Below are 27,377 nucleotides of genomic sequence, written 5' to 3' on the forward strand. Positions count from 1 at the left end.
GGGCCAAAGCCAAGATGCTGGAAAAATAGAAATTTATTGTAATATAAGCCCAATGCGTTTCAGCCTGTTAATTTGCAGGCCTTCATCAGGGGAATGCAGGCTAGTGAGTAATTCAAATGAGCAGACCACTTACAGCAGTATAAATACCTCCTTTTCTAGTTCTCCCATAGCTGCCCTCCCCAGTCCTGGCCTTCTAATTTCTTGACTATTGTCTCCATTTTGGTTTATGACTGTGATAAGATATTGATAAGTTCAGTGTCCTCATTGTCAACTTTAAAGTTACATCAGTCTTCTCTTACTACTTTAGTCATCTTGATGTTCAGCTGTAGTCCTGCCTTTGTGCTTTCTTCTTTAACTTTCAACAGCATTTGTTTCAAATCGTTACTAGTTTCTGCTAGTAGTATGGTATCGTCTGCATATCTTAAATAATTGATATTTCTCCCTCCAATTTTCACCCCTCCTTCATCTTGGTCCAATCCTGCTTTTCGTATGATACGTTCTGCATATAGATTAAACAAATATGGTAATAAAATACACCCGTCTCACACCCTTTCCGATGGGAAACAATCTTTTTCTCCATATTCTGTCCTTACAGTAGCCTCTTGTGCAGAGTATAGGTTGTACATCAGGACAGTTAGATGCTGTGACACCCCAATTTTCTTTTAAAGCATTCCATAGTTTTTCATGATCTACCAAGTCAAAGGCTTTGTTTTAATCTATAAAGCACAGGGTGATTTTCTTCTGAAATTCCTTGCTCCGTTCCATTATCCAACATATGTTTGCAATATGATGTCTGATGCCTCTTCCCTTTCTATATCCAGCTTGTACTTTCTGTGTCCCAGGACTGTTAAATTCGGTTTGCCCCGTTTATAGCATCATAGCATTGGACTGTGTCTTACCAGGTGTGATAACCTCCTGTTTTTAGCCCTAAAAAGGCTGCAATACCCAGATTAACAAGTATATTGCCAACTAAAGTGTACAACTGGTAAACATGACTGAAGGGTCACATGTAATACAGCTGTTTTGTCTTCCATCAAGGTTCTGCTGTTTGAAAAGGAAAGCCTATGAGCAAAAAGCCCAACCCGTGCCAAGGCATGATCTGGTCGCATGTGTTTGATTATGGACCAAGTAAGATGAAAAGAGGAAACTCAGTAATGATTGGAACTTTAGTTTCTGTCACATGTTTTATAACTTCTAGAGGAGGAAACTGTCTAATATGCTGTAGGAGAAATCACAAAGACTGGAGGTATATTGAAGGCTAGCAAATTTATTGTGGTATAAGTCTTTGGAGACTAGAGCCTTTTTAATCACATGCATGACGTGTTCTCAGTTGGAAGGCATAAATACACATGGGTACAGAGAAAATAATGGGTCCTAATTGTTGGAATAGGCAAACTTGCATGTTCCCTTGTAAAAGGGAGATGTTCCCTTTAAGGGATATTTGGGAAATATCCCATGTACCTGTTTACCATGATGTAACTTCCTAATGGGTGGGGTTAGTTACCTGGTTTTCTTCTCCTTTGTCCTGGGGATTCCTGCATAATCTACATTACTGAGCTATTTACCTCGGGGAGAGGCCGCATGGCAGATGCTCTCCTGAGAACATCACTACCAAAGACTAAAATAGACTAAGACTTTTATTTTTCTTTCATCTAAGCTAGAGCCTATGTTTCCTGAACATATTAAAGGTTGTGAGTAAATATTCTTTATCTTTTTACCTAAGAAGGTTGTGTCTGCTGTTGTTTGTGCCTAGGGAAAGGCAGCCTGGTTTATATTCTCACTCTGCTGCTTGCGTTTATATCTCTGCTAAGAAATAGGACCACGAAACCATTTCCTATTTCATTTTATATTTTTAAAATACCAAACACTAATGGCAATGAAATAAAAAAATAGCAATTACTGAGGAATGTCATTTTGCTTATCTGAAGCTTTATCAGTGGAGGTTGGTGCATTAGGGCAAATTGGGTGCTGCCTCGCCATTGTTCTCCAGGTCTCCAGAACTTCTGACTTATCATGGATGGTATACTTCCAATGACATCTTTGCTGATTACCTGGAATTGTAAATAAAGGGAAGTTGTGAAGCACCTGTCAGATGTCTGTATGTGGCTGGTGTGTGCAAGTGAATGATATAGGGAAATGAGGGTGACCATGACCACATTCACACCATGCATTGATTCCACAGAGTGCTGTGATTTATCCTCACAGAGTTATGATTCCCCAAGTGGTTTAACAGTCCCTCTTCCCAGAGAACCCTGGAAATGTAGCTCTGCGAGGGGAATTGGGGTCTCCTAACAGCTCTCAACACCCTTCACAAACTACACTTCCCAGGAAGCCATGACTGTTTAAAGTGGAAAAATAGTAGAATAAATGTATGGTGTGAATGTGGCACTTTATAGCATATAAAGCTAAGTGAAACTATCGCTAGAGGAAACATGCAGGCTCCCAAATACGAGATTTTGGTCACTTTTCTCTTCCTCCAATTATTGTGCTGCTGCAGCGTGCTAATCCATCACAAACCACGTGCTATAACCAAAGTTTGTCCTGTGGTTTAAAGCTTGCAAAACAAAACATCACAGCAAAAACAGTCAGTGACCCAGGTTTGGACAGCATACCAAGCCAAACCATGGCTTAGTGCAGCACAGCGTCGGAACAACCGGAGGAGGAACAAAGTGGATGTGACCACCTCTCTGGGAGCCTGCATGTTTACTCATTCACTATATGACATGGTTTAGCTTAGCATTATATTGTGAACCAGGACACTGACTGTGTTGTAATAGTTTGTTTATCAGATTTGTTCTCAAGCGAAACAGGACAGTGGACAGTGCAGCAGGTAACTGCAGCTCAGAACTTGAGCTCTAGTAATTGAATCTACAGAAACTTCTGGGTTTCTGTTGTGTGTGTTTGAAAGAATAATTATACTCAGTACCTGTTTCACCTAGTAGAACCTTAGATCAAGGCTATCAACACTCATGAATAGTTCTTAGTTTTTTTCTTTATTCTTTCCATATCACTTTATTCATGAAACCCACATTTACAAACACTTTACCAGTTATGGCAGAGTTTTGAGACATGAAAGTTCTTTTTATCTATCTTTTCATATGTGCCTCTTTTTCATAGTTTATCATCAGCTTGTAATAATGACTCTTTATACTGTATTTCATTTCCATTGGGTGGCTGTGGGGAAGAGCTCATTTTTAGGCTTGGCAGGAGTTAAAATCCCTGTAATGCCAATGAGAATGTTCTGCAGGCAGAGCTTCTATTAATCCCCACATAGGCATGCCTTTGCATAATTTGATAGGAAATTTGAAGTACATGCTTTGAAAGATCTGCACCTGCGTTTGTGAATGGCGGAGAAAAAGCTAGGTTCTATGGTACAAAAATGCAGTAGATTTCTGATACCCTGTTATTAGCATAAAGGTCAAAGTGACCTTATACTTGATACCAACCCAAAGCTTTGTAGGAAGGAATAAATGGATCTTTATAATAATGTTGTGATGTTAGTGCTTAACTGAACGGAGGCATTTGAAACAAAACTAAATTTATTAGATGTGGCAGTAAATGTTTGGTTCAGAATTTGCTCTCTGTGATTGTGTTTTGCCGCTAAAACAAAACAACAACAAAAAACACCCTGGTGTTTAAATTGTGTATCAAATCCTCAGCTGTGTCCTCATCCCCCCAACCCACCCAACCTAATTGCTGCTTATTCCTTTCTTTTTCCACAGAAAACTTGCTGGATTATGGCACTGCAGGTTTATACTTGTTTAAACTGCAAGCTCCTTGGAGCTGGGATCCTAGTTGGGGTGAAAAAGTTTTCAGAACTTTTTCAGTGTTTTATTTCTTCGCATAATTTTTTCTGTTTTCATAAAGTAATTAGTAACAACTAATGGATGCCAATTGTAAATGAGTATCAGGCAAGCTTGGCAGTTTCACTGTTTTTAGCCTGGTTTCCTAAGTACAACTACAATAAACATGCTAAATTAGATCACTTCCAGAAAAGGTTCTGCTGCAGACTGAAAATTTTCTGATAGGAAACTTTTCTGGTAAATTGCTCAATTCAGTTTTTCCAGGAAACCCACATCACTGTCTAGCTTTTATGTTTCTCTCTAAAATGCTACACGTAGCAATGTTGTGTGTGGCTAAAACTAGCCACAAGAAACAGTCAAACAGTGTTTTATCTCCTCTCCTACAAATCTTCACTGGCCCCACATTTCTGTTGTCCTGAGAAAAGGGAGGCACATGCAGGGAAGAACTGGCAGATAGGAGGGATATATAGCTCACCATCTGCTAATTCTCTGCATATACCTCCCCCGTCACAAACACTATAGTTGGGCTTGCTGGCTTCAAGTTTCAGAATCTGGCCTGGGGGAAAGAGGGATTTCAAACAACCAGATTGAGAGCATTTGCAAGGAAGGATTTTCCTCCCCACATTAATATTATGTTGGGAACGTAGAATGGGGAACCTTAAATGTTTTCCTCTTAACATATAGTACCACCTTGATTCCCATTGGAAAGTTGTCAAACAAGCATCTGAACTGTGCAAACCCCTGGGGAGCCCATCCTGGCTAGGGCTGTCTTCCTCCTCCTGTCCCTGACAGCAAGGCCTTCTACCTGAGCCCTTTCTCTGGAGGCAAGTGCCATCAGGACTGCTGCAAGGAAATGGTTGTTACCCAGTATAAGTGCCTTTGTTTTCAGTGGGATCTGTTCAAGACCATCTCTGACTGGATTGGGGTCAAAAATAGTTTAAGAAATTAAAGTTAACATGCTCAGGATCATAGCTTTACCCTGTTGTGCCCCTGACAGAACACAGTATGACAAAAGATTAATGCGTTATGTATGAGGAAAGGGGAAAGATCTTAACCATTGTGTTGCCTGTCAGTTGCCATTCTATTCTAAGCCCTTGCTAAGCTATATACGGGACATAGGCCAAGTGGTCAAAGATGTGGCAGTAAAGTTTTTAAAATTGTTTAGGCAAGATCACCTGGCCAATCCCCTCAGACTTCTCTACCGTATAACTACTTTGCATGACTCTGAATCTGACGCTTCTCATTACCAACACACAGTGTTTGCCTAGCATGATGTCTCAGGTCTGTTTGCGAACCACAGATGGGAAATGTGTGCCAACATATCCTAACTGCTTAATTATTGGTTCAGAGGCCATCGGACAGATTCTGAAGACAATTAAAATGTATTAAAACAGTTTTGCCATTGCCCTCTTTTTCATCTGGATATAAACATTAAGACATACAGTGATGGACACAGGGCTATGCCAGGGCAAAGGTTTCTTATTCCTGTTTCTGATCAGTGCTCTGTTTCAAAGCACAATCCGTTTAATGAAGTCTCAAAAATGGAAGTTTTTATTTCTGAGGACTGACAGAATGAGTTCAGCCAAGGTGGCTGAATTAATGTTTTTAAAAGGATTAAGCCTCAAGGGAATTGTTCATTCTAACTTCATTGGTAGCATTAAATTTGATTATTGTATAATGTGTCTTCATTGTTTGGAGTTATTAGAAAGACAACAGGTTTCCAGCCCGTTCTCCTATAGCCTGTTTAGTTGTAGGTCTTTGCCTGCTTTGTTTGCTTTTACAAAGAGAGTGAAACCTCCTCAGGGTGCTTTTCCTTTTAGTTTTTCTTCCTGTTCATTGCTTTTGCCTTCAGAAGAATATACTTCGTGTGTGTGTGTGTGTGTGTGTGTGGGTGGGGGGAGGTAAGGAGAAAACAAACAAGCAGGCAGATCTTCAAAACTAGCTTTGTTTTCTTTTCATGATTGCCACTCAGATTGCTCTATTTTTAATATAAAGAAGAATGTTTTTGCAAAATAGCAATATACCTTCACGGAGGGCTGGCATGAGAGAGGAATGGAAAACATCTTTGCCTACGTAGCAAAACATCTTTGCTATGTAGCATTATGCGTAGATAATGTGTTGCCTTTATGTCAGGTGAACACACTGATAATCTGCCCACCTGCTATTTTTTGCAATGTAAAATGTAAAATATATGTAAAAAACTGAAGTCTGAGATTGATAGGTTTAATTATCAAGCGTTTCGCTCATATCAAACCATGACGTAGGTTTAGCCTTTCATTCTTTGCAGACGTTTCTTTTTAAAGATGGTCAATTTACTTTCATGATTGAGCATAGCTTGCAGGACAGTTCTGTGGCTACCAGTTTTAGAACAGCACTTTAGCTGTAGCCAGCACATTATACAGCCATGAGAGTGGCTGTATACTATGGCCAGCATGGATTTTTCACATTCCAGCTATGTTAAATTGAAAATAATCCCCCATGCCATTCTGCTGCTTCCCATAAGCTCATTTCAAAACAAAATCTTACAAGTCCTGAACTCAAAAATGTTCATCAGGATCATTCACACCATGGTATTCCCCATCTCTATGTATGGATGTGAAAGTCGGACAGTGAAAAAAGGATAAGAGAGAAATAAACTCATTTGAAATGTGCTGTTGGAGCAGAGTTTTGCGCATACCATGGACTGCTGCAAAAAAGACAAATTATTGGGTGTCAGAACAAATTAAACCAGAACTATCACTAGAAGCTAAAATGATGAAACTGAGGTTATTGTACTTTAGACATGTAATGAGAAGACACGATTCTCTAGAAAAGACAATAATGCTGGAGAAAAGTGAAGGAAGTAGAAAAAGAGGAAGACCAAACAAGAGATGGATTGATTCCATAAATAAAGCCACAGACCTGAAGTTACAAGTTCTGAAGAGAGTGGTTTACAACAGATGCTATTGGAGGTCGCTGATTCAGAGGGCTCCTCTGGGCTCCTGCTGGGAAAAAGGGTGGGATATAAATCAAATAATAAAGTTGTAATCAACTTGAAGGCATATAACAACAACAATCCTCTAAGATTTCATAACAATACACAAAACATTCAGAAAGAACCAGACTTTTAAGTGAAACAAGAGTAACAAAATCCAGACCCCTGTTGGACTTTTCTGTCAGTGGTCTCACAATTTGATGAAATTAAAAATCAGCCATGTTCACATTACAGTACCTGCAATCCTAGTACTGACCTTGCCCAATACTCTTGCCTCTTTAAAAGAGATGAAGAATTTAAAAAGTTAAAAAAATGCATGGGCAATTTTTAATTTAAGAAAATTAATTCTGGAGTCTATAATAGTGCAGGCATGCTCAGTAAGAACCAACTATCAGTGTTCTAAATGACAGACTAACAGCTGTTTGGCTTTGCTAATTTGGAGGCCACACCTATGCCAGACATTTATTCTACTTTAAACAGTCATGGCTTCCCCCAAGGTATCCTGGGGAGTATAGTTTGTGAAGGGTGCTGAGAGTTGTTAGGAGACTCCTATTGCCCTCACAGAGCTCCAGTTGCCAGAGTTAGACTATCTTCCCAGAGAATTCTGGTGATTGTAGCTCTGTGAGGGGAATAGGGCGTCTCCTAACAACTCTAAACACCCATCACAAACTACACATCCCAGGATTCTTTGGAGAAAGCCATGACTGTCTAAAGTGAAACAATTGTCTGGTGTGGATGTGGCCAGGGTCAGTTTGGGTTTAAATTTGGTGGAAGACTACATGTGTTTCCTGTAGAAAAGAAAGGTGGGAGAAACCCTGAAAAACAATGATACTGTTAACAGTGTTTTCCTTTTGGAAAGGAAAGGAGCTTTTCTTTTGCCCAGTGCCCACCTACCCAATCTCCACCCCTCCCTGCCCTCCTCCTCCCCTCCTTGCCTCTCCTGCAAGTCAGTTTCACCTGACATAAGCATGATTGCACAGAACTAAATCCCATTGAACTCAATAAGCATGCAAATGATTAAACCTGCACTCCCCTCTCCCACCTCTTTTCCCCTCTCCCCTCCCTTCCTCCTGCTCCTCCTCGTCCAACACTCCCTCACTCCCTCCCTAATTTGGGTCAGTTTCACCTTCCTAAGCATGATTGGAGTAAATCCCATTGAACTCAATCAGAATGCAAATGATCAAACCTGCCCTCCCCTTCCTATCCCTTCTCTTCCTCCAGCCCTCCCCTTCCTATCCCTTCTCTTCCTCCAGCCCTCCCTTCTTTCCCTTTCTTCTCCTACATCTCTGTGATCAGTTTCACTATCCTAAACATGTTACAATTTTTTCCAAGCTACACAGGAAGTGGATTGGACTGTGAAAGACTAACCCAAATTGTGTTTGCATTTTTACAAATTTGTAGGGCAGTACAATATCTTAGACAGGAGGTCAGGTCTCCTGCTCCCCTGGTGTATTCACTATAGCTGCTCAATTTTCCTGCTTTTTCAAGTTTGATAGAAATAGCTGTTGGCTGTAGGTACCTTCTTAACCCGCAAGGGTTTTTTGCCTATTAGTGAATATATATTTATAGTTAATGAGGTTCTGGGCTCCAAATCTTATCAGGTCATTTTAAGTGCATGGGGATTTTATTCTTGCACCCTCCCTAGGCCTTAAAATGTGTTTGCTCCAACAAAAAGCTGTTTCAAATCTACTGGATGCTGTAGTAGAGGCTGTCTTGTAAGCATGTGGTTACCTACCTTCAACTGTTGAGAGGTATGGATTTCTTTCCCACTTGATGTGGGAATACTGTGTTGTTGCTCCTTTGGGAGTTAGGTTCTAGTCATTAATTATATAGCCACAAGAGTGGCTGTATACTATAGTCAGCATAGATGTTTCGCATTCCACAATGTTAAATTGAAAATATACCCCCATGCCATCCTGATGCTTCCCATAAGCTCATTTCAAAACAAAACCTTGCAAAACTTATAGTCCTGAACTCAGAAACGCTTGCTTAACAACCCTCTAAATTTTCATGGTGATACACAAAACAGTCAGAGAATTGAGAGTTCAAAGTGTAAAAAGAGGGGGGGAAACTAGAACCCTTTTGGATGTTTTTCTGTCAGAGTACTTATAATTTGTTGAAATTAATTAAAAATCAGCCATGTTCACAAAGTACCTGTAATCCTATTACTGACCTTGTCCCATACTCTGTCCTTCATCTTCTGCAGTTTAAAAGTTAAAAAAATGCCTGGTATAATTAATTTAAGAAATTTAGCATTGAACTCAATGATAAGGCTGGGCATGCTCAGTAAGAACCAACTGTCAGTGATCTAAAAGCCAGACTCACAGCTTCTGGGCTTGCCTAATCAGGTGTCCACACCCACACCAGATCTTAATTTCACTTGAGACAGTCATGGCTTTCCCCAAAGAATCCTGCGAAGTGTAGTTTGTAAAGGGCGCTAAGAGGAGACTCCGTTCCCCTGACAGAGCTCTAGTGGCCAGAATGGTTTAACAGTCAGCCGCTCTGATTGAAGCTCTGTGAGGGGGACATGGCCTCTCCTAGCAACTCTCAGCACCCTTCACTAACTAAACTTCCCAGGATTCTGTGGGAGAAGCCATGATTGTCTAAAGTGAAATAAAGGCCTGGTGTGGATGTGGGTGGGAGGCTACATGTGCCTACTGTAGAATAAAATGGTGGGTGAAATGCTGAAAAAGAATGAAACTGTTCATAATGCTTTCCTTTTGGAAAGCAAAGGGGCTTCCCTTTTGCCCAGTGCCCACCCATCCAAAGGCACATGTTGCCAAATTTTTCCAAGCTACACAGAAAGTGGATTGGACTGTGAAAGACCAACCCAAATTGTGTTTGCATTTTGACAAATTTGTGGGGCTGTACAATATCTCAGAGAGGAGGTCAGGTCTCCTGCTTCCCTGGTGCATTCAGTATAGCCGCCCAATTTCCCTGCTTTTTAATGTTTCACAGAAATATCTGTGGGCTATATGTATGTTCTTAAACCACAAGGTTTTTTTATTATCTGTGAATATATTACTATAAACATTTTTGTGCTTTGAGAAACATGCATGTGTTGATGGGCTCCATTCCCTCAGTTTGGAACCACCCAGTGGGTCAACTGAATCTCCTAGGCACAGCAAAATGCTTGATCATGCAACATTGGAAGACGTTTCTACCTTCAGTGTTTCAATGGATGGAAGACTTGCACTCACTATCCCCCAACAAGTTGGGAGCAATTCATTGGGAATGTCAAAAAGGCAACTATATAACTATTTGTTCCACCTTTACTGAAAATTATTCACAGGGAACATGACTTTGACACTGGTTCCCCCAGAACCCCAAGAGGAGACCATTGCAAAACAATAAATAAGTTTTTGCATTTTTTAAAAAATAATGAATTCTAGCGCATGGTTTCACTATAAAAATGTTTGTTAAGCTTTCAGTTTCAGGGACTGATCTCTCCCAATGCATATTTTTTCCCAGAGCTTTTATTTTGGCAGGGTTTTTAAATGAACAAGCAGATTTGGCAGTTGGGTATATGCCTGTGTCTCCTAGTAAAGAGGCGTAAACAGGAAGCAAAAAGAAAGAGAGAGAGATTTATAAAAGCTTTAATTGCCTCTTGGAGTTTCTTGTACTTGTATATTTTTGGGCTCTTTGAACATTGCACAGTAAAGGTGCAATAATTCCTGCTTTAATAAAGAATCTAGAGCTTTGTTGTAATTCGTATAACAGAGCCTCAAGAAAAGTAAGTTTCCTTTGAAGATTGCTATTATACTGTTCTATTTAAGCTGTTCCAGGCTTTCTGTCATTCGTATTCAAATGTAGTCTCCCCCCACCTTCCAATCCCTGTTGGCGTAATCGCAGTTGCCAAAATAATTAGTGGTTTGTTTTTCTTCAGTGGTAATAAGTTGGGTGACTGATCACATGACTGCATACACATTTTTGTGAGAAAGGAGATCTGCAGTAGCCTTTGCCAACCTCCAGTTCTTTTGGAATACAACTCCCATCGGCTACTATCAGTACAGTTTATATGCATATAAACTGGCACCTGTTTTGATAACTTTCGGACACTAGATTAAAATGGTGTTTGGCCAGGATTTTGGTGGTATCTAAGTGGCTGATTAAATTGCTTTCTGTTAGAGCTTCGACAGTTGGTTGTTTTTACTCATGAAACTATTATAATTTTAAACACACATGTAAACTCTGAATTGCCAGCTGTATTTTTGAGTGTTTATGCGTTACACATAAGTAGCCCTTGCTAGCTCTGCCATGCTGGCTGAGGCCAGTGGGAGTTGTAGTCCCAAACACCTGAAGGGTACCATGTTGGCAAAGGCCCATCTACAGTAAAGCAGAATCTATTATTATAACATTAATTGGTACATCTAAAAGGGGGAAAAACCCTCATCTAGTGAAAAATCTTTTTAATATATAAAGCAACTTACTGCTTTACTGCTTTTGTGGAGTATTTAGAGTTTGGGCACATTGTTGTTGTTAGATTTATATCCCACCCTTCCTCCCAGGAGGAGCCCAGGTGGCAAACAAAAGCACTAAAACATTAAAACATCATAAAAACAAACTTTAAAATAAATAAAAACAAAACATCTTGAAAACACTACTTAAAAAAAGCTATCAAAACATCTTCTAAGATTAAAAACATTTTTAAAAAGAAGGTTTAACAACATATTAAAAGCAATTCCAACACAGATGCAGACTGGGATAGGTCTCAACTTAAAAGGCTTGTTGAAGAGGAAAGTCTTCAATAGGCGCTGAAAAGATAACAGAGATGGCGCCTGTCTAATATTTGTACTCCCCTTGAAGACTCCATGGATTCAGCCCTGAACTACCTGAGAAATTGCACTCTTCCTTCATGTGCCCTTTACTTGTTGACACTTGTGTTATTAGTCTACAATTTTTTCAGGATTGTTTGTAGATTACCAACAGAACAGTGTGTATGCTGGGGACAGGTGGCTTGTAGGGTTCAGATTTCATTTAATATTTCTGTATTTCTTTCCCACCATTGGTCCTTTCATAGGTCCTCAAAGGAGGGATGGAAGAGAATTTTGTTTGGTCTGCAGTTTTAAGTGAACTAATCTAATATGCACCTCTTAAACTGACAGATGGATTGGAACATAATTATCCTATGGGTTTGGTGCTTCTTTGAATTTTGCAGTGCAGTTCTCAGCTCAAAAACATACCAGAATGCTTTAAAAATATGCTTAGAAATGTAGGAAATAAAATACATATTTACAATAAAATACAGATTTAATTATGCATTTAAATATGAAGTTTAGTATGGATTTTTGAAAGAAAAAGTTAAGTGTGGAAATGAGACAGATGGATTTATGAATAAACACATGCAAAATGTATGCAAATCAGAGATAAAGTGATTCATTCAACCCTACATCAAAGTGGTTGATTATATTCTGAAACACACACCTATCCCTCCAGGCAGACATGCCTTAAAAAGGGATGTAGGAAAGGTTTTATTTGGATTTTATTTGCAACATGTAGTCTTGATGGCCTGAGATTCAATTCCCAGTGTGCTTATACTTCTGTGTCAGATCTTCTGGCAAACTGTGAACAGGAATTTATTTCTACAGTTCTGATTTTTGGGCAGGCAGGAAGCCAGTAGTGGATACTAAGTGCTAGAAGGCCAACTCTGCTTTAAGCAATAGAGTGAAACCTCGCTTGTACTGAAGGCAGTGTTCTAAATGTATGGACTTTGAGCTTTTTGAGGCACAACTGCTGCCAAAGGTACATTAAAGCTACTGTATGACATTTTAGTGACCATCTGCGATGTCTCATCCAGAGGTAATGGATGGAATGTCCTTGCTGCTTTTCTGCATATCAAAGAAACTCCTATAATATGTGTTCCCTGCAGAATTTGTTTAATGCAGCCCTGAAAGAAAGAACTACAAAATACACAAAAATGGCATAGGCCTAGGTGGGCGGTGTTGCTTGTCATTGATCATGTTGCCAACAGTTACTGTTACTGGCCTAAAAATCAGGGTGCCTAAAAATTAAATTTGTCCATGTAAGGTTTTTTAAGCACTTGAAAAACAACTGGAATAAATGTGAAATACTGCATCAGATGGGGAGAATCCAAAGCTTATCTAGGTCTGTGGGAGCCTCTCGTTTTCTTCCTCTGCAAATGTTTTTCACTTAATTGCAGAATGTTAAAGCATGGAATTTGAGATGTGTGCACTTTGCAAGGTTTCCCAACTGCATGGGTTTTTTATACAAGGAAGCACAGCTGCTGGTCAGGCACATCTTGATACAAGGCCATATCTGTTGCAGTGTGGACTCAGTGTAGGCCCGGAAGAAGATGTGGCTGCAATTTCTTTTTTAAGAAAGCACTTTCAATACGTACAGTGCCAACACCTATGCCTCTCTTGAAAAAAAAATGTATTTGTAGTATTATTGCAAGAGTGCAGTTCCTTACCTGTCACAACTTAACAGCATTGTGTTCTGTAAATGTTTTTGTTGCGTTGGACAATTTTTCACACATTAGCAAATGAGGTCTTAGAAAATTCTATGATGGCCAATGATAAGAATACTAATTCCTTCACCACCTCTGCTGCTTTGAAACTTTGATCATATTTCAGACCCTGGTTGAAGTAAATTGTGATAGTAGTTTGACATTCATAATGCAAGTACATTGCAGCATGCAAGAAATCTTGTGTTGTAGAGAAACCAGTTTGCTTTCTTTGCTTATCAATCCAGTACTATTTTTAAAGACTTTTGAGCTACAACTGTTCAGTGACATTGCTGAACAAGACTCCCACTAGCAAGGAGGAACATGGTGCAAGTCAGTAATAATCTACAGAAAGTAAACTTTCATTTTAAACAGCTTTGTCTTGCACGTCAGATGTTGAGTGTATAAACTGCTGATTACATCCTCAAACATCAACAGAAACCATGTAAGACATTTCACATGCTAACATTTTCAGATAATACAAGTATATGGATGCATACGTGTGCATAGACAGTTCAAATTTTGTTCATAATTTTGCACTGCACTTTTATGCATGTCTACTTAGAGTAAGTCCCATTGAGTTCCCAGGAAAATGGGTATAAGCTTGCAGCTTAAAGAGGAAGGACCTTCTCTCAGTTCCCAAATTACTGGTTCTGGGTTCCAGAAGGTATTGCTATAAGAAGAGCAACTAGAACAAAGTTTCTTAGCAAGCACATGTTCCTTCTAAAAAGCGTTCCTACATTCTTCTTTTTGTTCTTTCAGTTGTATATAACACTACAGACTTAAGTCCTCTGGGTAACAGCTGTTTCATGCCATTTATAATCAATCCTGTCATGAATTAATGCAACTCGATACTGTTGATGATCCAGAAAGCCTTGAAATACTTAATGGTGCAATTATTTCAAAAGCTGTGTTACCTGCGTATTAGCTGCAAAAGTGCTTTGATTTTCCACCCCCTCTAAATCTGTTTTAAAGTCACCAAGGCTAAGGAACATTAACTGCAAGCATAATTGTGAATTAAACATTTCCTTTTCCTACAAGCAGCTGGCAGTGAAAGCATCCTATACTCAACATGTCTTTTGTTACATTAGATCATCGTGGTGCTCACCAATTTCTCGGGCTGACTGGGAATTCTCCCATTAAAATGTACTTTTAATTGGAATTAATGTGAGTTGGTAGAGACATTGCTGTTTGTTTTATTGGGCGGAGGTTTTCATTATGTTGCTTTCTTGCTCACCTCTTATTTCACGAGCACTAAACATTTGCTAGCTATATCTTATCTTGTAGACGGTCAGATTTATGAGACTACTAGCTTTGAACATAAAAAACAGGTGGTGTTGCCTGCTGCTTGGCTGTGTTCTGCCTTCAGCCTTATATTATACCAGAAATACTTTGTTTGTGGTGCCAAGGACTCCAATTGCTGACTGATTGCATGAATGTGTATAATAAGTGCAAGGACTTAGAGTGAATAAATACTGCTATTCATTATGGGGTTCTATTTCAGAAGACATTTGGGGTCCTAAAGTCTGTTTCAGAAGACATTTCAAACCTCAAAACCTGAGCATCAAAAACTCTGTATTAACTGGGATTGTCAAGTTACACCTGCATGGGGCTTCATTGGGGTAGGACAGTAATCACTTGTGCAGCATAATCCCTGCATGCTGTGAATTGAATCCATGCTGCCTCCTGTTTACAACCACAAAAAACCACATTGCCTTCTGTCCATCTGCACACCAGAGACCCTAGCAGACTCAGTACAAGCTGCATTTTATTTCTGTATCACTCAAGCTTCAGTTTCTGCATAGCAGGAGTGGGGAACCGGTGGCCCTCCAGATATTGTTGGACTCGAGTCCCACAGATTCCCCACCTAGCAGGTGCCCGCCAGGCGCCCCATTTGGCCTGCAAGACTGTTTTCCTGAAGACACACTGACCAGCTCCCACACCAAATTACAAAGCAGGATTTCTTGCTGGGAACTGGCTGGTGTGCCCAAACCCTTCACAGAACAGGCAGGCGAACTTTGACAGATGCATGGGACAAACCACCTGTCAATCACCTGATGTCAGTATGACATCAGATGATTGACAGCTAGATGATCACATTTACCTGTCAGAGTTGGCCTACCAGGCTGAGGAAGATGAAAATCTGGGCATCCCTGGTGTCTAGGGCCCTCGTATATTATTCTGGCTGCTTTCCTTGGGATCTTTCCCCATGCTTCTGAGGTGCCTAAATAGAAACAAAAAACAATTCTGCTTTGGGTAGGTGCCCTTGTTTTCTACTTTGCAGAGATTCCTTTTGTCACAGCCAGGTATTTGGGATTTGAGAGAAGGCTTCTGTGTTGGGAGTTTGTGGCTGCTGCTGGACATATTTGAGCTGTGCCATTTCTTCCTTTATTGCAAAGCACTGAATTCAGGTAGTAACTTGTGCTGATGATTTTCTATCTGCCTAATTTTTAAAAAAAGTTTGACAAGTAATGCAGACTCTATTTTTGTTACAGAAAGTGATTGGAGTTTTACTTCAATCTAATTGCTAACCAAACACTGTTGTGCCAGAAAGTGATCTTCACCTTTACTCTAGGAACAAAAAAGTTCTACATTTTAATGACATGTTCCTTTATTTTTGTTTTTCATTACAGTACTGAAGATATCTGGACTACCTTGTTGGACCTAATTTGCTATGCTGTAAAGAAAACAGATACTTTAAATAGTTAATTCCTTGGAAGAAAAATTAAAAAGTACCAAATGGTGACAGGTACTGTATTATATCATCTTTCAAACTTCACCTGCATTTTTTCTCTTTGTGCATATTAATATTACACCCAGATTTGTCAAAGAAGTAAATTAATTGATGGTTGGGGACCTTCGGAAGGGATTCATTTTTGTAATGATATGTCCCTGTTCCTGATATCTCCCCCATTTATATAAAGTGGAGGTGGGGAACTAGGTGAGGCAGGCTGGATTCTTCCCTCCCTCATGGACCACTTTTGACTCATGGACATGGCTAATAACTATCAGTCCTCTGATGTCATTATGACATCAGGTGAGAACTTCAAAGAGTTCAGCCAATCAGCTGATCAGTCCATTGGTGGGTGCAGTTTGAGTTTGAGGACTATGGCTTGATGGAGCCACTTGGGGCCTGTGCTGGGTCTAATTTGGTCTGCAGGCCAGAGATTCCCAATCCTGACACAATATGTATTTATTCACAAGTCTTAGGTCTGATTTTGAGGTGGGGAAAATCCTCACAAAGTGTCCCCCCCCCCGATTCCTGTTTCACAAAGTTGATTGTTTATTTGCATGAACCCTCATGTGATAAGGGAGGTGGTATTGCTGAATAAACAGCAGTCTTTATTCTGAGGGCACATGATGCACCCATCTTGCTGATGCTAGGCAGACCTGGCACTTGGTGCCTGAATTAGAAAACTCTTGGGAGCCCTGTGTATGCCACTTTGGATTACATGAAGGGAAAAAAGGAGGTTTACAAGTGTATAAAACAAATAAAACTAGTTTTTACCACATTGAGGGTGCATGCATTATATATTCACCACATCAGAAAAGTATAATTAGAAGTGTATCTTAGTCTGATTCCCCTGACAATGATTTTTTCATGGCAATTGAGTTTTTATTCCCAAGGCTGTTAGTCTTTAAGGTGGTAGGAATAAGTTTGAAATCACGCAGGCAGCATTTCAGATATTCCAATAATTCACAGAAGGAGCTTTTACTCTGTGCTCATAAGAACATAAGAACATAAGAAGAGCCTGCTGGATCAGGCCAGTGGCCCATCTAGTCCAGCATCCTGTTCTCACAGTGGCCTACCAGGTGCCTGGAGGAAGCCCGCAAGCAGGACCCGAGTGCAAGAACACTCTCCCCTCCTGAGGCTTCCGGCAACTGGTTTTCAGAAGCATGCTGCCTCTGACTAGGGTGGCAGAGCACAGCCATCATGGCTAGTAGCCATTGATAGCCCTGTCCTCCATGAATTTGTCTAATCTTCTTTTAAAGCCATCCAAGCTGGTGGCCATTACTGCATCTTGTGGGAGCAAATTCCGTAGTTTAACTATGCGCTGAGTAAAGAAGTACTTCCTTTTGTCTGTCCTGAATCTTCCAACATTCAGCTTCTTTGAATGTCCACGAGTTCTAGTATTATGAGAGAGGGAGAAGAACTTTTCTCTATCCACTTTCTCAATGCCATGCATAATTTTATACACTTCTATCATGTCTCCTCTGACCCGCCTTTTCTCTAAACTAAAAAGCCCCAAATGCTGCAACCTTTCCTCGTAAGGGAGTCGCTCCATCCCCTTGATCATTCTGGTTGCCCTCTTCTGAACCTTTTCCAACTCTAGAATATCCTTTCTGAGATGAGGCGACCAGAACTGTACACAGTATTCCAAATGCGGCCGCACCATAGATTTATACAATGGCATTATGATATCGGCTGTTTTATTTTCAATACCTTTCCTAATTATTGCTAGCTTGGAATTTGCCTTTTTCACAGCTGCCGCACACTGGGTCGACATTTTCATCGTGCTGTCCACCACAACCCCGAGGTCTCTCTCCTGGTCGGTCACCGCCAGTTCAGACCCCATGAGCGTATATGTGAAATTAAGATTTTTTGCTCCAATATGCATAATTTTACACTTGTTTATATTGAATTGCATTTGCCATTTTTCCGCCCATTCACTCAGTTTGGAGAGATCTTTTTGGAGCTCTTCGCAATCCCTTTTTGTTTTAACAACCCTGAACAATTTAGTGTCGTCAGCAAACTTGGCCACTTCACTGCTCAATCCTAATTCTAGGTTGTTAATGAACAAGTTGAAAAGTACAGGTCCCAATACCGATCCTTGAGGGACTCCACTTTCTACAGCCCTCCATTGGGAGAACTGTCCGTTTATTCACTTCCCCTTCTCATATATTTTTACCTATTGCTTGCAGTCTCTCTCTCCCCCTCCCTCCCTCCCTCCCTCCCTCCCTCCCTCCCTCCCTCCCTCATATATTTACTTGTATGGCTTCTTCTGACCTTCACATTTACCCCGCCCCCAAACTCCAGAAATTCAGTTGTGGCTCACCATCTGACGATGCTACTACAGTGTTGAAGATAAACAGTCATGCCTTTGTTGTCTTCTAACATATGCAGTGATCCTTGTCCAGTAGAAAGAAATTCTCCTGACAACTTGACCCTTAGCACTGTAAATCTTGCAGCTTAATTTGCTGGTAGTTTACTGATTTACAGAGTAGATACTAGTTAGCCTCTTAGTCTGTTCATTTTTCCTGGTAGCTCTACTTGTGTACATTTCCCCTTTCCCCTATTTCTTTTGGATATGCTTAAAAGTCTTCATTAGTGTTGTGAAATGCATGGCTCAAGCCACCTATTTAATATTTTGAACACCATAATTGTACTTCAATTCTTTCTTTTTTCTTTTCTTTTTTTGAATAATCCAGAAACATTTGTTTGTTAAAGGAGTTTGGAAATACAGGACCAATGTTGTGATTTTCATTTTGCTAGTATCCTATTGCAGTGATATATTTGAACACACGGTGCTTCATGCTTAGTAAGAGTATTGGTCTATTTCAGTAGTGAGGAGCCTTTCTTAGACAAAGGACCACATTCCTTTGTAGGAAGTCTTCCAGGGGCCACATGCCAATGCTGGTTAAGACCAAGGGCAAAAGTGGTCTTAAAGGATGCGACTCAAACATTCTGCAGTAGGCTTTAGCCACACAAAAAGCCATGACGTTTCTATAAACCTACCCAGCACACACATTACTCCATCCAAGCAAGCAAAAGGCATCAGAGTGGAGCAAATTCCAGGTAAACAGAAGCACTCAAGGAGGGTATGGAGCAGGGCCAGTGAGAGGTGTGGCTTTGGCAGAGACAATGGTCTGGGAAAGGGGCATGACCTAGTCCCAGGGGCTGGATAACACTAAACCAGTGTTGTCTACTGTGCCTCTCCAGGAACCCAAGCAGTATTTCCCCCTAGCCCTGCTGCTAGTGATCTTTTTAGCTGGCCGTGCGAGGCATTCAACCTGGAAATACAGTGCATGCAAAGTATATGCTCTGCCACCAAATTATGATCCATAATTGTTGGAAGCTATTTATTTATTTATTTATTAAATTTATAGCCCGCCTTATTGCCAAAAGGCCCTCAAGGTGGCTTACAAAAAACACGAACATAATACATCAATAAAACATAATACATCAATAAAATAATACCGTTCTCAAGATTAAATAACAATTCTCAAAATTAAATACCAATTAACATTTGCAGTAACTAACTATCAAATAAGATGATTCCCACATCATAACATAAGTTAGCAAAAAAATAAAAACAAAACAAAGAATCTTCCATGGTCTTCTTCTCCAAGGCAACCCCAAGACGACACCAAGTGCGACGCTAAGTGCGCACTTAGCGTTGCACTTGGCGCAACTCCGAGGTGCTGCCTCAGGCAGCCCCTCTCCTCCATATACCTGGAGCAGAGAAAAAACAGGATGGCAGAGTTGTAGAGTAAGCGGCCACAGCTGCTGCTGCAGCATACAGAGTCCTTCCAAACATAGAGTCTTCCACACACTAGCCCATACCTGTGAAGTCTTAGCTACGGGATAGGCAACATGATGCCCTCCATAAGTTCTTGGGACCACAACTCCCATCAGACCTACCATCAGTGATCATGGATGATGGCAGCTGTAGTCCAACAATATGTGGAGGGCACCACATTGGCTACCCCTGCCCTGTAGTGGAAATGTACAGTGGCTGCTCTGAAGATCTTCTCAGATGTTGTCATTGGTGTGGTGGCAACAACCTGAAACAAGATTCAACTTGAAATGGGCTCTGTGATGATCATATTAAGATAGCAAGCACTTTGGGGATTCTACTGCTGTATGCATGGATCTCGCTCTCCCCGGCAGTCCATAGTATGATCTGCCACATAACAGTATTGACTGACTTTTCTGATAAACTGGGTCCCTTTCTTAACTGAGGAAATCTTCTTCTGTGCTAGTAGGGAAAATGCAGTGGCCTTTTGTGGGGTTAGGTAGAAAAATTGGGGTGAAAAATTGGGCATCCTCCAGAGTATGATATGGAAGGGAAGAAAATAAGGATCTGGAGGAAAAGCAGCCAGGGGATCACTTTCTCTTTCAGAATGATTAGTCAGTTGGTGTCACTGGCATTATAATGATAATTTCTGAGCTTTGTCTTCAGAAATGAAAAACTTTCTGTTGATGTTGAAATTGCATATTATTTCTAATACGAATAAAATTCATATTACTTCTAATAGAATTGCATATTATTGCTAAGAGAACCTACCTTCCTTACTTGCTGTGATGTTTCAACTCACACTTTATTTTTTCCTTTGTGCCAGCTGGCAAAAAGATATTGCTAGGTAGGTTACTTAAGGAGCTGCTGTGCTGATAGTGGTGCTGTTGCACCCCTCCCCCTCCCCCCCCAAATCAGGTCAGGGAATGATACACTTGTGTTTCTTGACCCACCAGCGGAAGATCAGTTTTCTGGCAAACCAAAGCATTCATAGGTATCTCAGTTCACACGTTTGTGTATACGGGGCATGGCATCTACTGTTTTTTACACATTTTGTTTGTTAGGTTTGGGGAACTAGTGGCTTAAAAAACTAGTTGATCAGTAGAGTTTGAATGTCTGCAATAAAACAGATAAGGGAGGGTTGTGAGGAAACGTTTCCAAACAAATGAATGGTGATTTCATGTGACAGCTGAAAAATACTGCTTCTCTTTCTGCCAGCAGAAACCGTTCAGCTAAACATCATGAAAACTTCTCTATATGTGTATTGAACTTTGTACTCTTCAAACAAGCTATTTGTGGCTTTGACAACCATATAATAAAACAATTATAGCCCTGGGTTTTCATTTGGTAAAGTAGCCTGCTGTAGTCACTTGTCTGAAAAGGCTATAATAGTTGCAGAGTAATGAATGACTTAAAGAATATTTCTTGGCAACTAATGTCTATCAGAATGAGATACTCAGAGCTTGGAAGTAACTAGTTACAAGTCACGAATTACTTGTAATTCATTACTTTTTTGAGTAACGAGTGGGTAATTCCTTTACATTTTGATTGTAATAGAACTAGGAGTAATTTTACTACTTTTGTAAGGTAATTGTAACGTTTCCAGAATTACTTTTGGGCATTACTGGGGGGGAGCAGGGGAAGACTTCTGCTCCTCTGATTTGTGGATGAAAATCATGTGCCTCAAACTGGGCTTCTGTGCAGTGTCTCTCTTTCCACATGCTCTGTGGATGGGTAGGAGGCGACGAGGGAGGAGGTGGAGAGTGAAACGGGGTGGAGAGTGGTGGTGAAGAATGGAGTGGAGGGGGAAAGGATCCGGAGGTCAAGAACATGGGTAAAGGAGGAGAAGGAGACAGCAGCAGAATGGAGATAAAGAACTGTGGAGGTGAAAGATGACAACTTGTGTGTGTGTGTGTGTGTGTGTGTGTGAGAGAGAGAGAGAGAGAGAGAGAGAGAGAGAGAGAGAGAGAGAGAGAGGGAGGGAGGGAGAGGGAGGGAGAGGGAGGGAGAGGGAGGGAGAGAGAATACTGTGTTTGCACTTGGCACACAAAGTGGCCTCCACCACCCTCTCTGGCTACTGTGCTGCATTTGCAATATTTTAACTTTTTTGCATCTCAGGAAAAAATGTTTGCTTGAGTGAGTGTCCTCTAGTTGGTGGCAGGGCAGGGTCCGGGAGGTGGTTAAGTGAGAGAGATTATGCTAGCTGGCTGGGGGGGGGGTTGCACTTGGTTTGACGTGCAAAGATCTGAGTAGTGGCCTCAGCCTTCCTCCCCACCACCCTTACCAGTGGAGAGACCACCATTGCTATCTTATGGATAAAATAATTATTCTACTATCTCTGTATGTGTTTGTTTATTTTTAATGTTGTTTTAGGCTACTTAGATGTGCAGCAGCCAAGGCCAGCACCTTGTAGGCGGTTTTTTAAGTAACTGAAATGTAATTGTAGTGATTACTTTGGAGGAAAAGTAAAGTAATCAGTCAGAACAATTGCAATTGTAACAGTAATTATTACTGTTTTGGGCCATGTAACTGTAACTGTAATTTATTACTTTTTAAAAGTAATCTTCCAAACTCTGGAGATGCTTAACTTGAGACCCTTTTCCCATCTTGACAGACATCTCCCCAAGAATGCTGAGGACCTTGTTGCAGCACTTTCCACAATGTAAATAGGTATGGTTACATGTTGTCTTCTCTGGTCTGTTCTCTAGCTTCTTCCACTGCCCTCACGGCATGTAGAGTCCTGCTACGTAAGGGATGATTGTTGAAACACTCTGTTAACTCTTGGTTTTTATGAATGGTTAGGACCAGTGGTCTTGTTTAGCCAGTACTGGATTCCCAATAACAATAGATCCCCTTGTCTACCACTGGCACGAAATTAATCCAACAGTAGTTCACCGCTATTTCTTTTGGATTGATAGAAGGAGATAGTGTGCCTGGTTTTGGAGTAGTGTTGCAAAACAATTTCTGACCTCCTGGGCAGAAATGGTTGTACAGAGTATTGTTTTCAGAGTCTGCATCCTTCCTTAAAGCAGAACAATGAAGTACTTTACTTTTTATTGTTCACACTGTCTAGGGCAGCCTTTGCCAATCTGGTGCCCTCCAGATATTTTAGACTCCAGCTTCCATCATCCCTGACCATTGGTTGTGCTGGCTGGGGCTGGTGGGAATTGCAGTCCAAAACATCTGTAGGGGACCAGGTTGGCAAAGGCTGGTCTAGGGCAACCTCTGGGTTTTTGTGGAAGCTGTGCATGGGATTCCCTGTGTGCCCCCTTACTTTATATGCACATACTCAGTCACTGCTTGGATGCATGTGGCTACTGCTCATCCTTCCTGCAACCCCCTCCCTTGTCCACACCTTTTTGATGTCATGCTCAGGCAACCACATCTGTGTAGCTTGTGTAGTGGTGGAGCAGCAACACAAGATGACAGGCGGCTGACTTTTGCCTGACACTATCATTTGCATTAGGGTTGTGATGTCAAATGCTACAGGGGTAAAGTATTTTATAGGTGGTTTAAGACAGGAGTAGCAACTGCTTGTTTGAAAAGATAGGTGCAAATATATCTTCATTTTTGGGTGGAATGGACCTTACATAAGGCCACGGGGTGGTAAATATGAGTGAGTGTTCTTCCATACAAAAAGTAGTCAGTTGTTCAAACTTCAGCTGACTGCCTGGAGCAGTACAACTCAGAAAGAGGGTTATCACCTCAGTGAGAACCTAGGGCATTCTTTAGTAGTGCAGTGGTGGAGAATCTTTGGCCCTCCAGATGATGTTGGACTCCCAACTCCCATCATCCCTGATCATTGGCCATGATGCCTGGGGCTGATAGGAGTTGGAGTGCAACGGTTTTTTTGGGAGGGGGGCTGGTTGCTCACCCCTGCTGTAGAAAATATATCACAGTTCTTACTGAGCTGATAGCCCTCTATGGAGGCCTGCACTTGTGCTAGTTCACGTTAAGGTATAGATGTATACTCATGAACACAAATAATGCTCCTGAAATATAAATTACTAGTGAGGCATCTCATTTTGCTCATCTTTATATAAATGTGGCCTTAGTCAGCTGTAAGGAGAAGGGAACCACTTGAAATTAGTGAGGAACAGGATATGGTCTTCCAGAGCCTGTTTTGTGGTCTGAAAGGAATTGCAAAATAACACATGGTGTAGCACGTGCCAGTACTTAAAACAATTTCACTTGGTACATGCTTGTTTTGTGAACACTTAAAAGTACTAGATGATATCCAGTTAAGTCATACTTGGAGCAGACCCATTGAAATCAATGAACCTAAGTCAATTGATATCAGTGGGTCTGCTCTAAGTATGACTAATGTTTAATATCACCCACTGATTTTGATATATAAATCCCTCAATCATCTTGAACCAGGATATTAGAAAGATCACCTGTTCCCATGTGAACCTGTCTGGCTGTTAAGGACTTCTGTAGAAGCTGGTCAGCTGTGGCAGGACCTTTTCTGTAGCTGCCTTTGAAGTCACTCCCTATATCCATATAAACTGGCACCTAGTCTGATAACTGTTTGACACCAGATTAAAATGGTGTTTACCCAGACTTTTGGTGGCATCTAAGGCTGCAATCCAGTACATGTTGACTCAGAAGTAAGCTCCATTGGGTTTAATGGAACTTACTCCCAGGTAAGCGTGTCTTGGATTGCATCCGAAGTGGCTGATAAACTAGGGTCTGTTACTGTTCTGACCACTGATGGTATATTCTATTATAGGTTGTTTTTACATGTGATACGGTTTTATATCTATAAACTACCTTGAGAAGTGGGGTTGAACGGTGGGACATAAATATTGTTGCCTGAAGAGCTGGAGCTACATGGAGATATGCAGATGTACCAGTTATGAGTAAGCTACAGTTTTACAAACATGTGTAAGCTTTTAATTATATCTGCTGTAGTTTGAAAACTGCTTATATATTATATCTTATATTATAAGCATCACGCTTTCCATGAACGCTCTCCGCAGGCAAAAGAATTAAAAACCAACAATATAAAGTATACAGTAAAAGTCCAGGAAACAGTAGCATGATGCTTGGAGGCGAGGTGGTGATGGCGGCAGTGGCACGTGAGGCGCCTTAGGTACCTGGTGGTGGCAGTGTGGTAGTGCAAGCAGCGTGCAGGTGAGCGACCAAGCGAGAGGAGTGGAGGTGGCTGTGCTTCGCTGGACCTGGTCCTCGGTGGGTGGGAGGGTGGGGGAAGGATGGAACACTAGCAATGCGTGGGAGGGAGGGAGCACTGGTGACAGTAGGTGGGGTTGATGAGTTAAGTGATCAAAGGAGGAGTCCCTAGTGTAGATATAGTTTTGTATAGGGCTTGCTTCTAAACAGCTGTAGATGGTGTGGTGAGCTCACATATACAACCGTAATCTTCATTTACTCCTGGATTCTAACTTGTCAGTTGTGTCCCAAGTAGCTTCTGTGGGCTAGGAGTGTTTAAGTCCAGCTGAGACTGATTCTCCAGCTGCGGCTTTTACTGGACCAGAATAGCCTGGCCTCAGTTGTCCATGCTCTTCTGACTTCCCATCAGGAGTATTGTAATATGCTGTATGGTTGGCTGACCTTGATGGCCTGGAGGCTGCAGCTAGTGTAGAATGCAGCTGCTAGGCTGGAAAGTGGGGCAGCCCAAGGGGACCTAAAAGCACTACACTGCCTGCCAGTGAGGTATCAGGCCCAATTCAAGGTGTTAGTGCTAGCATATAAAGCTCTAAATGGTTTGGGGACCCAAGTATCTAAAGAACTCCTTCCCCAGTATCAACCATCTTGGACCCTACAATTGGCAGGTGAGGCCTTGGTGTTGCTGCCACTGAGTGCGGCCTGGTTGGAGCTGACTCATGACAGGGCCTTTTCAGTGGTGGCGCCCTGTTTGTAGAATGCCCTCCGCAGTGAGGCCTGTCTGTCTTCATCACTATTGATTTCAGGAGGAATTTGAAAGCATTCATGTTTACCCAGGCATTTGATGGCTGAAGGGGACTGTTCCTGGCAACCCAAAGATCATAGATGAAAGAATGTTTTTAATTGTGTTTTAGAACGTTTTTAGTTGTAGTTGTGTTTTGAAATGTTGTAAACTGTTTTTAGTATTTTTCTTGTTTTTTGCTTTCTTGTTAAATTGTTTTGTATGTTTGCCACCCTGGACTCTTTTGGGAGGAAGGGCAGGATATAAATTCAATAATAAATAAATAAATAACGTGTTTTCTACAAACCCAATTCAGTGTGCTTCGCTTGCAGTTGAATATATAAAATTCAAAATGTTGTTATTTAATTGGAAAGAACTAGAAACGGGATGCATACTAAGACACACCCATTTTCACAAAAGCTCCTTTCAATAAAATTGTAACCATGTGTTTAAGGTGTGGTGGAAGCATTCCAGGTTCTCTTTATTATCAGCATAACTAGCAGGCAAAAGGCTTTTCCATAGTGTCCAAGTAGAACTGGATGTGAAGTGCATACTCTTGGCTTTCTGCCCTAGATCACATCAGTAGGGCTTGGTATGCATACCTGAGAAAAGGTACTCTATGTCCCCAAGGGGCACATTAAATGAGCTCTTCGCAGGTAAAAGATTTGTCAGATGGATTTTATTAAGCAGCAGTCAACTGCCAGGTTGAATGCTTAAATAGTATGGTTTACTTATACTACACACATGTGGTGTGGTTTACAGAGAAAGGGTAGATCTGTTAGAATAATGATAGGTTCACTGATTGGCTAGTCATAAATCCTGCAGAACTATGTTTCTCAGAGCCAGATCACGTTTTAAGGGAAAGCATGGGCTATGCAAGCTTCCTGAGACTGGTGTCGTTCAAAATGCAGTCGGGAGAGGTGTTGTATGTTTGCATACTCCCCCCCCCGGCCCCAAATATATTGTTTCCATCAAGGACATGCTTTGCCCCCTTCAAATTGAAGTTGGGTTCATCTACAAGAAAGTACTACTTCCATCCTGTGCATGCCACCAGATGTGGTGACAGACGTTGACTTACATTGCTATAAAAGGGGATTAGATGAACTCATGACGGATACATCTATTGGGGCTATTAGCCATGGTGGCTAAGTGGAACCTCCCAATTTAGAGGCACTAAATACCAGTTTCTGGGAGACAACAGCAGGGGAGGCACTGTACTTGGACACTATAGAAAACAGGAAGCTTGAGTAGATAAACCAAGAATGGAGAGCCTTTGGCCTTCCAGATGTTGTTGGACTACAACTTTGGTAATTCCTGATCATGGCCCATGCTGTAGTCCTGCTTTTGTGCTTTCCTCTTTAACTTTCATCAGCATTTGTTTCAAATCATTACTGGTTTCTGCTAAGAGTATGGTATCGTCTACATATCTTAAATTATTGATATTTCTCCCTTCAATTTTCACACCCCCTTCATCTTGGTCCAATCCCGCTTTCCATATGATATGTTTGGCGTATAGATTAAACAACTAGGGTGATAAAATACACCCCTGTCTCACACCCTTTCCGATTGAGAACCAATAGGTTTCTCCGTATTCTGTCCTTACAGTAGCCTCTTGTGCAGAGTATAGGTTGTGCATCAGGACAATCAGATGCTGTGGCACCCCCATTTCTTTTAATGCATTCCATAGTTTTTCATGATACACACAATCAAA

The 27,377-nt window shown here is 41.1% G+C and overlaps 1 protein-coding gene and 1 long non-coding RNA gene across 16 annotated transcripts in view; one reads left to right on the forward strand and one right to left on the reverse strand.

The window, feature by feature from the left end:
- SEMA4D (semaphorin 4D) overlaps nucleotides 1-27,377 on the forward strand; it is a 169,654-nt gene that overhangs the window by 71,876 nt on the left and 70,401 nt on the right. For 10 of the 15 annotated variants that reach the window (XM_061626030.1, XM_061626060.1, XM_061626068.1 and 7 more), the window contains 3 exons: nucleotides 15,874-15,989; nucleotides 22,373-22,428; nucleotides 24,741-24,894. The gene's annotated coding sequence lies outside the window, so the exon portion shown is untranslated. Of the gene's footprint in view, nucleotides 1-10,420; nucleotides 10,511-14,354; nucleotides 14,408-15,873; nucleotides 15,990-22,372; nucleotides 22,429-24,490; nucleotides 24,621-24,740; nucleotides 24,895-27,377 lie in introns of those variants that run through there. The other 5 variants (XM_061626024.1, XM_061626050.1, XM_061626054.1 and 2 more) reach the window with 5 other exon arrangements.
- Nucleotides 752-18,415, reverse strand: LOC133384191 (uncharacterized). The gene is made up of 3 exons (XR_009762459.1): nucleotides 18,298-18,415; nucleotides 6,705-6,784; nucleotides 752-2,051 (listed from the first exon to the last, which is right to left on the reverse strand). It is a non-coding gene; the product is annotated as an uncharacterized LOC133384191 (long non-coding RNA).

This window comes from Rhineura floridana, chromosome 1 (assembly GCF_030035675.1).
Source record: "Rhineura floridana isolate rRhiFlo1 chromosome 1, rRhiFlo1.hap2, whole genome shotgun sequence".
Lineage (NCBI taxonomy): Eukaryota > Metazoa > Chordata > Lepidosauria > Squamata > Rhineuridae > Rhineura > Rhineura floridana.